The sequence below is a fragment of the Pipistrellus kuhlii genome, unplaced genomic scaffold, assembly GCF_014108245.1.
Source record: "Pipistrellus kuhlii isolate mPipKuh1 unplaced genomic scaffold, mPipKuh1.p scaffold_m20_p_7, whole genome shotgun sequence".
NCBI lineage: Eukaryota > Metazoa > Chordata > Mammalia > Chiroptera > Vespertilionidae > Pipistrellus > Pipistrellus kuhlii.
The window spans coordinates 59654640-59665604 of NW_023425573.1; the positions used below are offsets into that span (position 1 = coordinate 59654640).

At 38.1% G+C, this 10965-nt stretch overlaps 1 long non-coding RNA gene across 1 annotated transcript; it reads right to left on the reverse strand.

Annotated features, from left to right (window-relative positions):
* Positions 1-524: 524 nt before the first annotated feature.
* LOC123651665 lies at positions 525-10725 on the reverse strand. Its single transcript, XR_006740540.1, has 3 exons — positions 10640-10725; positions 1326-1736; positions 525-629 (listed from the first exon to the last, which is right to left on the reverse strand). It is a non-coding gene; the product is annotated as an uncharacterized LOC123651665 (long non-coding RNA).
* Positions 10726-10965: the final 240 nt, after the last annotated feature.

Consider the following 10965-nt stretch of genomic DNA (forward strand, 5'->3'; position numbering starts at 1 on the left):
TGGAAAAGCATAGAAGGCTTGGATTTCAAACAAATATAAAGTGTGTTTATGATTTGGATTTTAACCAGGGTAAGAAGTATGTATCTGCTATTGCATCCAATGACTACAATCTATTCCTCTGTTCTATGACAGATGAATACAAGGAACAATTTATGTGTTTTTCTCTATTCCTAACCACAGTTCTACAAGGTAACTACATGCCTCTTATCTGACCAGTGAGGAAATGGAGGCAGCAAGAATGGAGTGACTTGCTCAAGGTCACAGGGGCCAAGTAGGTAGACTCAAGATCAAATAAAATCCAGGCCTTTGTAACGCCTAAACTAGGGGTGTCGAACTCAATCAGAGAAGGGGCCAAAATCTAAAATCCAGCCCAAATCGCGGGCCGAATGGTTTACTGAACAGTCATAAACTGTCATTGTGATGGAAACGCAGCAGAGTGCAGTGATGACAGCGTGGTGCGGGCCACATTGCAAGGCCTGGCGGGACGGATTTGGCCCGCGGGCCTTGTGTTTGACACATGTGGCCTAAACCGTGTTCCTGGGAGTCTGTGGGCTGCTGGGCTGAGTGCACTCAGTCAGTTCTCCTTCATAATGACTTGTTAGAAGCAGTCAGGGCTCAGGGAGGTTCTTCTATGAAAGGAAGTTTGAAAGAGCCCCACTGGTTTGGCCCAAGGAAGCTGTCAGTGTTCAGGGAAAGCTCAAAATTAGGCAGACACTGTATGAGGAGATTTCCTAAAAGGTCTTTTGCCAAGTGTTTGGACATAACAATCAAAATAAATTTTTAAAAGCCAAGGAACTACCGTGTTTCCCCGAAAATAAGACCTAGTGCATGGAAAGATAAGACATCCCCTGAAAATAAGACCTAGCGCAACTTCGGGAGAAAAAATTAATATAAGACACTGTCTTGTTTTCGGGGAAACAGGGTACTTGCCTGTGTAAATCCACCTCTGTTTTTCACTTTTTAGTAATCTAACAAGATTACAAAAAAAAAAAAAAAAAGGTACCAAGTAGAAAATATATAATTTAAAACAGAGACCATCAGCTAGAAGCCTGTGGCCTGAAATGTTGTTTCAACCACACAAAAGTTTATATATTCTTTTTAATTTAGTTTCAATGCTTTAAAAATGAGATCCTTTTTTCCAAAAATTCCAGATTTCTGGCTCCCCTTAAGAATTTGGGAAATCTGGCCACCCGGTACCCATAGTAGAGCAATTGGCTAGAGCAAAATGTGTGTCACTCAAGTTGAGAAAGGCCACATACTGTCCAGCTCGCCATTACTTCCTTCCTCCCCACCCACATTTCAATATGTTCAATTATGTTACTCACTTGGAACCTATGTGCATTCTCGAGAGTAGAGTGCTGGCCCAAAGCCTTTGTGGGATCCTTGGAGACCTGGTCCAGACTCAACTTTGCACACACTCCTTGCCCAGCTTTCCTTGCTTCAGTACCAACAACTCTCCATAAAGTTGGGGGAAGCTGATGGAAAAGAAAGAAGTGGGCTTCCACAGGAAGGAAAAGTCTGCTTTTCAGTAACTCATGCTTCTTTTCAAACAAGGTGAGCAGCCATTGCCCTCCTAATCCCCATTTTCCAGTGCGGAGGCTGCAGCTACGAAGGTTGGTTTGAGTCCAAAACAGGGAAGACTTTCTCAACAGGCACCATCTCTCCCAGTAGGAGGAGCAGGCAGGTAAAGTAACCTGCCAATTCTCAGTGCCTCTTCGGAGCTACAGAAGGAAGACCTGGGAGTAAAATAAGCCAACAAATGGGGAGAAAGTCTATTCAGAATGAGATTCCCTGGTTGGATTCCTCCTCTTTTCTCTGTTTGCATCCGTATAGCCCCCCATGACTTTCTCACTCATCCAGAGTTTTGAAACAGAGCAAACACTCAGGAAAAATTGGCAGGTGATTTCAAGTCATTACCTGCCTGCCACGCTAATTACAAGCCATTACCTGCCAGCAGCATGCAGGTTTGTACAGTTTGTGAGACACAGGGAAGGTCTACTTAACTGGAAGGATCGTTTATCTCCGACTAAATAATGCCAGCATTGGCAGCCCTATGCCTACCGACCGGTGCTGCACAATGTTCAGCTGGCACTCCTTCTGCAATGAGCATCCTTGAAGATGCACTCACAGGAGGACATCCATACTTTTCCGCCATTGATCGCTATTTGCCTCAAATTTCACACTGTTATGTACGAAAGGGAAAACACACAAATCTCATTTTGCAATTTTCCTTACTATAACAACTCTTGGAAAACATACAAAATACAGAGGGAAGAAAACTCTACCACTTTGAAAGTGCATTTTATAATAAATGTGGTTTTAGATTGCCACCTGTTATTAACCATCAATAAGATAAAGTTCCATCACAATCTTCATTTCCACTTGCAGCATGGATATTGCTAATGTATGTAAATTATGCACGCCTCTATTAAATGAAGGTCCATCAAAATTTGTCATTTCTAATCCATACTGTGTGAAAATTGTGACACAATGGATAATTAAAAATTTTAATGCTTTCCAGTTACTTTTTAAATTATAAAGAGCCCAGTTCTGCTGCTTTCTGCTTCAAGTTTCATTTTGTTGTATTCTCCGATCTCAGCATAAGAAATACAGGAATTTACTAGCTTTAAATTGCTGTAGTCAAAACCCCATTATTTTACTCTTCTGTATCTTGGCAATGAACACAAGACACACCAGGTATGTCACACATTGTATTTTGACTGAACTTCGAGGATAATTTACAGGATTTTTCCAAAAATGACACTTCCCTTTTATTCAGCAGCTTGAACACAAAGACAGAGCACTCTCCTGACTGCAAATACAGCAATTATACCAAGTTATGCTTTGACACTGTTACCACAGGCAAGTGGCCAAAGAGCATCCACAGTCAAAATATCTAAGCAAGTTAACAAGCTCCCTTTACTCTCCACAGAGCGGGAGAAGAAAGGGAATTCAACCCCTGAGAGATGTTAAAATGAAGGAGACAAAAGGCTGTTGGTGTTTGTTAAAGAAAATGGTGTCAGTGTCTTGAGCTGATCAAGGTGTAGAATCTGAGGCCCTGACAGATGCCCAGGACTGCATTTGACGGGAAGCCTTTTTCCAGGTCAGATCTGCTTGATGATCTCAACTAATGAATGACCGGCCTGCAAGCCCTTGCGTTGGAACTACACCTTGCTTTCATGGGGTGGTCATATTGGTCTGCCCTTCCTCTCACCTCCCCGCTCCCCCATCCTTTGCAAGACTGCATTTTGCCTCCTCTTTTTTTTTTTTTTTTCCAGCTCCATTTTATAAAATATCCCCACGTTTACCACACAAAAGACATTGAAACTAATTAAGTAAACTCCAAAGAACTATTACAAATCATTTTGCTGCAGCCAGAGATATCAGATTTAATTAGGTGATCGGTGTTGATGGGGGGACAAAAACAAAAGCTATCTCCTGTTTGAAAAGGTTCAGGCCCTATAGAGACCCAGTCTTCCCACTATGACACAAATAATAATTGAGCATTTCTTTTTTTAAAAAAGAAGGAGACAGGCATGAAAAGAGTTTTCTGTTGGAGACAAAAGCTTTCATCGGAGGTTTGTTTTCTCCTTTTGCCAGGTGATTTAAAAAAAAAAAAAAAGCACACCATTTACAAAGAAATAGCTAGAACCAGCATTGCTATCACCATGACACAGAATATAAAGTGCTTCTAACGAGCATAATTTTTACAAGTGATTAATCAAAATCTATTTAGCCAGTCAACCCCAATGATTATCAACAGGCTTGCTTAATATTATAGTTCAAGGAAAATAGTTTTTCTCCCCACGCCCAGGATACCTGTCACATAGCAGCTTTTCTTCAGTGTGTAGTCAAAGTTAATACACTAGTTAAAATATCAGAATTTTAGTGAGATAGATTTCTTCTTCATAAAGAAAGTGAAAGAAACACTGCTGGCCCCACTGGAAGAGCAGCATTGTGGAGTAAAGAGAACCCTGGTTCTGTCATTCACTAGGAGCATGCTATTTTGATATATTGGCAATAAATAACATAGGATAGGATAATTACTTTTGAATCAATCTTTATCATGAACAAGTTGTCAAACTCTGATGCGCAGATAGGGTGGATCTTAAAAGATTATAGTCTTTGCAAAGGAAGGTAGTTTGGCTTTATTACAATATTTATTGAATTTGAAGTTCAAAATGAGATGCTTCTTTAAACTTTGATTTGGCAGACATATGACAGCCAGACTTCTTTTGACAGTGGAAATCCATGTCATTAGTGTCTTAACTCTTACCCCTACACACATGCGCACACAAACACACACGTAGAGAGATTATGAAGAAAATCAAATACATACTGGTTTCCACATGATCAACAGTGGGTCTCCCTCATTTCTAACTGATATTCATGGTGTGAAGCCGCTCTGAATAACGGCTCTGTTATATGCTGTTGTTAAACAATTTTCCTGGAATTTTTGCCCAACAAACACACATAACTTCATGTGACGGAAGAGCCCTAAAGCTAGTCTGAAACAGTCATACAAGTTACGCAAAAGGCCAAGGCAATCAATACTTCCCGGGTTTAAGTACACCTCAGAAATCCTTTCTTCAGCTCCTAAAACGTTGAAAGGAAAATAATTTTCTCCGTTGGCATTTAAATGGTATCATTCCGTGTGGAGAGAGTCACTGAGACATTTGTTGGAAGTCAACAAAAATAATTTGGACATATTTTGAACTTATTTTATCTGACTCCTCGACATTTAATTTGGTGTGAAAAACGGCAACGGTAGAAAACAGATGTTAAGGGGCCAAGAATACAGCAGAGGTCAAAACAAACATAAAACACCGCTTCCATTTCTGAGAGGGGGGGGCAAAAATGATTCCGCCAGCAACAGGTTCCATGTGAAACCTGCTTTTTTATTGTTCTGCTTGGGATATCTGTAGACTGCACAATGCAATGCTGTCTGCCGTGGAGCAGTACCTCTCAGCACTGGTAATTTAAGACTTTCTTCTCCGTAATACACTGAACCATCATAACCTGTCTCTTCCCATTTAGTTTAACCTACAACCACCACATACTGATTTGGCTGTGTGTGGCTTTTTCTATTGCCATTTATTACTCTGCTCGACTCCTGAAATTCTGTTTGCAATTTAAGGCCACAAATTAGAAGCGTAAGTCATCTGTTTCCTATAATCCCCCTGTCAGGACTGGAATCACATTTGGAGCTCAGCACTGAGTCTGGGCCCGGGCCCTTACAGACTTTCTGATTGGCTGGCCTGGCTAAAAGCTGCAACAGAATAAATAAAATGCTCTGGAAAAATAGAGCTTTTGATCAAAATAATAAATAAAAAAAAGAGAGAGAGAGAGAAATAAAAGAAACTGGGTTGCAAATATTTTCCTCTCCCTTTCATAATAATCAAGTCTGTTGGTACAATGGTAGGTTGCTTCTGTTTTCTCCAGTAAATAACAGAACTGAATATTACTTCTTTAAGAGCAAAATGCTAAGTATTTAAGATTCCATTTGGGAGAAGAGTGTAATCCTGCTTCAATCCACTATGTCTTTTTTGCTGCATATGGAATATCTGTTCTAAGTCCTGCCCTGTTTCTGGCAAAATACAGTTTTTATATTGCAGACTGACTAATTAGCCAGGTATTTTTTAATAGTGTCATAGATCTTTTGCTAAGCTAAAAATCTCTGAGGTTCTGACCCATTACCAGGCTTTCCCTTTTACAATATTTTGCCAAATGTTACTTAGTACCCCTGGATTATATACAAATGCTTCCATTTATCTTTCTAAAAGGCATCTGTCCTTTAAATGGCATAAGAATTTCAAAAATTTGGGAATATGACTGTTTCTTCTTTCCTTCAGCTCATTTTAATAGATCTCCTACCAATCCTTCTGGGGCTTTTGGGACTTTTACATTTCCTATTTTAAAGTATTTCTATTTTCTTTCCATTTTACTTTAAATGCAAACATATCAGATTATATAGTAAAACTGCAAAATAAAAAAATAAAAGAGAGAGAAAGAAATACAGAATAGCCACATCTAAATATTCTGAGTTCTCGGTGCAATTTTAAACTTTAAGAAATCATCGTTCATTAACAGGGATAAAATCTAACAGAGAGATTCATGTTTATAAATATACTAGCTATACCGGGGCCAAAAGGTTGGAAATAAATGGATCAGCATTAGCTGAATGCCCCCAAAGTAGAGTTGTTCTTTCAAAAGGAAACAAAGTTCATGGGGAAAATTATATATTTAATGCAAGCTAAATTTTAGCCAAAAATTAAAATTAAGTTTCAAATATTAGCAATTTTTAGAGACAGTTTTAAGAAAGACAAAGGAATTAAAAAAAAAAAAAAAAAAAACAAGAGTCATAATAAACCATTTGAAAGTTACATGATTATTTACAGTAGCCCTTCTGGAAATGTTTTGTGCTCCTGTAACTTCAATTTGATCTCTTCATGTTTTCACATCCATCTTTGCAGGGTATTAGTCCATAGTGATTTCTGGTTATTTAAAAGAAACAAAGGAGGCAAACTCGCCAAGACGTTGAGGTTTCAAAAAAAAAAAAAAAGAGAAAGAAACAAATAGCTACTGTACATGCGCACTCTGATTATTTTCTAGATTTTTTTTTTCAACCATACTTTCTGTGTTGCAGATTTATTTAATAAACAAATGCATCTTCTGGGCCCATAATACACAAATGCATGCTACTGTTAATTCATTTACAGAATGCGCCCTGATGGCCCTAAGCAAAAGAGCAATCTTGTTATAATGAATGTGTACTATTCTTAATAAGCACACTGTAGCAACGACCCGCGCTGCACACAAAAGCACACCCAAACCATTTGGTTTGTTCCCAGAGCTCGGACACCGGTACCACTATTAAGTAGCTGTGCGCTGGGAGAGCAATCCAGTATTGGCATGCAAATGAGCGCACGGAGAGGCCAGATGCTGCTTTTTAGAAAGGGAAAGTGCCTCCACTCACATTTGGGGGGAGAGAGAACCTGTGAGTGTTCCAGTGCAGGGCAGCTTGGAGATTGTGTCCCTTTATGTGACTGACAGGGGTGGACCTGCTGGGGGGATGGACCTAGGAAAGATGAATAGAGAACAGAACTTGGCAAACACGTGAACATTCATGCGCTCCATATTTCCATAGGTCCGCTGGAGATTGCCCACCACGTTTTTCTGTTTATTTTGTTACACACACACACACACACACTGTATTTTTATTGTTGACACTATTACAGATGTTTAATTTGTATGTATGCTTTTTTTAAGGGAGGAGGGTCTTCTTTTTTCAGGTCCAAAATGATGCTTCTTGTGTTGAAAATTTAAGAAATGTTATCTCTCATTTTTAAAAATGAAGCTATTGTAGTCATAGGAGTCCAATGATTCTCAAAAGCTTTGTCATTTCAAAAAATATATATTAGGTTATTTAAAAGAATGTGGATTTTTCTTTCCAAACCAGCTCATCAAGCATGATATTCATCTGTGTTTGTGAGCTTTCGTAATTTGTGGCGGACAATTGACCCATTAGTCGCTGCCTTTATCTTATCATAACATTTGACTGCCTTGAGGATAGAGTAGGAGGGGAAGCCAGGACCCAAGAGAATGAACCTGGACTTGCAATAACTTTGGTAGATTGTGTTCCAATCAGAATCAGGACACTGTTTTTCCTCTTGGCTCGTATTTCATTTTCCTTTCTTCTCAATGTTTAGGGAGTCATTGATTTATTTGATTTCTTGTAGATAGTTGGAGATGATAAGGATTGAAGTCTTGGGTATGTGTTTTGAGAAAAAGACTAATGAAAAGGGAGCAGAAACACCCATACAAAGTAAAAATTCACAAGGGGAGAAAACCAGATTCCTGTGACACAGCTAATTAAAATACATACATATAATATGTCCCCTTTTTAATAATGGCATTTGGGGACAGAGCCTTCCTCTACCCAGCTTATTAATCATGTAACAAGAGAATTTACCATATATCTCATTCCTCTGAACATTTATCTGAATACTTACTATTGCCTTGATACTGCTCAAAGCTCCAAGAAGAGTTGTTCCTCACAGGGAATAAAAAGGCTCATGGTATTGGCCAAATCTACACATAAACCTCCTGGTCATGAGTTATTAATTATAAACCCACAATAAATAAATCTTCTCTGCAGAAATACTGACTTTAGTAAAAATAGAAATGGATATAAATATATCTGGTGGGATTGCTTCAATTATTTTTCTTAGTTGATCATAGCAGTATCGTTGAATTTCTTTGCAGCCTTTTCCCATCAGTCCATTAGTTTATAAACTATATTTATACACTTAATAGAAATTTATTTGAACACCCTATTAGTTTCCCAAGACTATCTTCATCACAAAGGATCACAAATCAAGTGTCTTAATTCAATAGAAAATTGTCCTGTTACAGTTCTGGAGGCTAGAAATCCAAAATCAATGTGTTGGCAGGGCTATGCTCCCTTGAAAACTTCTCAAGGAGGATGTGTCCCTGTCTCTTCAAGCTTCTGATAGTCCCAGGCATTCCTTGCATATGGCAGCCAATTCCAATCTTTGCTTTTGTCTTCACATGGCCTTCCTTCCTCTGTCTGGGTCTCTGTCTCTTCTTCTCTTTATAACAACATCAGTCATATTACCTAGGGGCCCGCCTTAATTCAGTAAGACCTCATTTTATCCCGATTAGATCTGCAAAGTCACTATTTCCAAATAAAGTAATTTCCACACGCACTAGGAGTTAGGAGTTGAACATCTTTTGACGGGGAAATAATTCAACCCATTATGCATACTTGCTGAATACCAGGCACTTGGATTTGGGAATTTTATCAATGGCGATAAGATCTTATAAAAGCTGTTGTGGAATTCATTATAAGAATTTTACTCAAGACATATGTACTTCATTACATAGAGTTCTCCAAAAGAGAACTTGGGAGAATGTGTTCTCAGGACTCTGTGTGAGGAATCATTGAGTTTCTTCCAATTGTCTTTTTTAACATTATATGCTATTAGTCTCATAACTGATCTTATATTTGTCTTTGAATTGGCTGCTGTCATCTTCAGAATCTAATTTGGACCAACCACAAATAAGTATACAATAACCACATAAATGTATTTTTATATAATAAACTTTACTCTTTTCTATCTTATTTTTCTATATCTCATTTATATTTGCCATTTTCATGTTTTTATCTTGACAATGCATTATTGGAAATGGCATTTAATGACTAATTCTGCAGCAAAGCAAGTCACAAATAAATACATTTTAATTAATTGGCATAAATGCAAATTAGATTTTCCCTAGACCAAAAATAATTTTAAAAATATATTGTGAAAAATAACATTTTACAAATATTAACCTATTTGTTCTCAACAAGTAGGAGTAATCCAAGTTTAATGATATGACATAGGACATTTATAAGATAGGTTGAGTCTTCATGTAGTATTAAAGCTTGAGAGAAATCTCTGAAACAATAAAAGTTTCTGAAAACTTCTGTATGCCTGCCCTATAAAAAACTTAAAATAAAATAAGTAGTTAACATGATAATTTGCTTCAGATAACTGAAATCTATCAAATAGCAGAAGGAACAGACATTATCTTCTCATAGACAAGGTATCAATCACTACAGAGTATTGCAAGGCAGAGTGTGAAGAACTAATAACCCAAGATGACCAACATTGGGAAAAGGATGTCCCATTCTTAACTTTCCATTATTAGAAATGTTCAAGCAGTGACATACCATGAGTCAGGGATCTGAAATAATTAATCTAAGTATTTATTAAGAAGTTGGCTCAGAGAGTTACATTTCCTTCCATCCAATTCCAAAATCTTAAGGTAAACAATTTATTTTTAAAATATAGCCATTATTTTAATATCACTGAATACATTTACACAGTTCCAAATTTATAATTTCACATTTAGAAAAGAGTTGGACATAGTAATTTGTTCTACCCAGACACCAACTGTATACCAAAACTTTCTTTCTACAATCTTACTGAATAGCACAGCCACAAATCCTAGAATATGAGTCAACAGGCCATATTTCAACTTAATAATTTTTTTTAAATTAAGAAGAGAAAATTGTTTGTTCAACCACATGTAGCAAGCCTAGATCATAACCAGAATTAAAAGTTACCCCTCCTGATTCCAAAGAATCAGAAAATAATGGCCATCATTACTCAATCACTCAATTCAAGCCTCATTGGCTTCTCCTCATGTAATCCTTAGACATCTAGTTTCTGAATCCAGTCATTGACAGGTATAGGATGATCCGTTGGCTCTTCGAGTAACAATTGTGAATGTGTTTCAGAGTTTCATCACTTTCAGACCACATCCATGCATGTTGGTCATTGTCAGGACTAACCTTTTTTTCCTATTCTCATACCAATGAGCCAGATTTCCTTATGGCAGGATGGCAGGACTTACCAGGTCATCTCCCTGTAAACATATCTGCTGTGCTGCCCTTTGATTCCTGGGTTTTTCTTACACAGGAACGTGCACTCAGTTTGGTAGACAAGACCTTTACTCCTTCCTCCCTCTCCCTGATGGATGACAGACTATTGCAACAAACACTGAGCAGTCCCTCCCTGTGATTTCTGGCTTTCCCAGTGACATGCTCCATAACTTCACCCAAGCCATTCACCCTTCTTATGAACAGGGTCCTTCAGTGGTGAACTGGAGGTCATTGGTTTCACCAGACCCTACTCAGGAATCACTGAAGTCTGCACTTCAAAGTACCTTCAGACAAGAGAAGTATTATCGTTATTATTGTTGTTATTTATGACTAATACAGCTGCAGAACTTGGAGATTTACGATCTCCCCGTGGGTTTTACTGTGGCCTCCAGAACCTGAGATTTAATTTTAAAAGAATTAAATTTCCAGTCTGCTTTTACAGGGGTGACGGCGAGTACGGATGCTGACAGACTGTTGTCTTCAGAGGCAAAATCCAGACGCACGAAGACAATGCC